Source organism: Cyprinodon variegatus, unplaced genomic scaffold (assembly GCF_000732505.1).
Source record: "Cyprinodon variegatus isolate N-32 unplaced genomic scaffold, C_variegatus-1.0 Scaffold1305, whole genome shotgun sequence".
NCBI classification, from domain to species: domain Eukaryota; kingdom Metazoa; phylum Chordata; class Actinopteri; order Cyprinodontiformes; family Cyprinodontidae; genus Cyprinodon; species Cyprinodon variegatus.
Window position 1 is genome coordinate 89,627 of NW_015151758.1, and position 1,517 is coordinate 91,143.

The following is a 1,517-nucleotide window of genomic DNA, read 5'->3' on the forward strand; positions in this document are numbered from 1 at the left end:
GAAACGTTTATGTCAAAATCAAAGGCTTGAATTTCACTGATTTTACCATCCACAGAGGGAAAAAACAACACACACATTCTTGTCTTGCTATATGTAGTGAGGACCATGTGGTGACTCCCATTGACTTCCATTGATTTTTTGTCATTTTCATCCCTTTCTATGCTCTAACTCTGACAATATCCCTTAACCTAATCCTAATCATTACCAGTGCATATCTCACCCTCAACTAGATTATCACCTTAGTCCTAAACCTAACAGTTAGGTAAATAGGAAGTGAGGACCAGCAAAATGTCCTCACTTTGGCAGAAACTGTCTTCAATTTGACATTAAAATCTGAAAAATGGTCCACACTCTGATACCCAGAAAGACAGGAGTAAAAATACCCACCCCGTCCACACACACACACACACACACACACCAACATGCACTCACATACTTCCTGTCTGATAAAACATGACAGCAAGGGAGCCTGTGATCTCAGTCCTTTTCATTTGCAATTCATTGTAGTCGTCCATCTTTAACCTCCTCTGTGATCAGATGTTTCTTTCATATAAACACTTGTTGGGTGATGGGAGGAAGCTTTCCACAATCAAAGACGCTCTCAAAGCGCTTTTCTCTCAGAGATTTAACCGCAATCCATATATCTGTGTGTTAGTTAAAATACCAAAAGACAAATGACAGCACAAAAACCCTAATTAAACAGAACTTTTTAACAATATACAGTACATTAACCTGGAAAAGTTGTCATATTCATTTCATCCCCCATATTTTTTTCATGTTTTAGACCACAAACTCAGTCAATCTAATTTAGATCACGTGCCACCAAAAAGTAGTGTATCGTAATAATATAGAAAATAAAAGATATAGTAAATAAAAGTTGTTTAGTGTGCATGTGTATGCAGCCCCCATTACTCTGATATCTTAGATTGAATGCACACTAGCCTCATCTTGCCTTCCCTGATAAATTTAGTCTAGAACCACAGTCGGGTACACACACAGATAACACACACATCATCATTAAAAAAAAACGATCAAATACTGGTGCAAGCATCATGCTGTGGGGATGGTTTTGTTTAGCAGGAGCTGGTATGCTGCTCAGAGCCGATGGATCGATGAATGGAGCAAAAACCTATTGAAGTTTAAGGTCTGCAACTTTTCAAAATTTGCAAAATGGGTTCAGATAATGTAAATAGTTTTTTGGATAAAGAAAATATGGCATAAAATGCAGTATAATTGCATAAAAACTGTAACCATACAGAAATAACGAACATGCAGCTTTTAATGTTGTGAAGGATGTTTTACAAGCAATTAAATTAACATTAGTAACCAATTTCTTGCTGTTTATAGTAAGAAAGTTTCTATGGATTAAACTAGAAGTCCCACAAATTCAATTTGCTGCCGTGGCTATATTTAAGCCAGTTATGCTTTTTTATTCCAGACTTAGGAATTTAGACTTACCTTGATGACGCAAACAATGATCTGAATATAGCTTTAATGGTTTGTTTGTTTATTTTTGT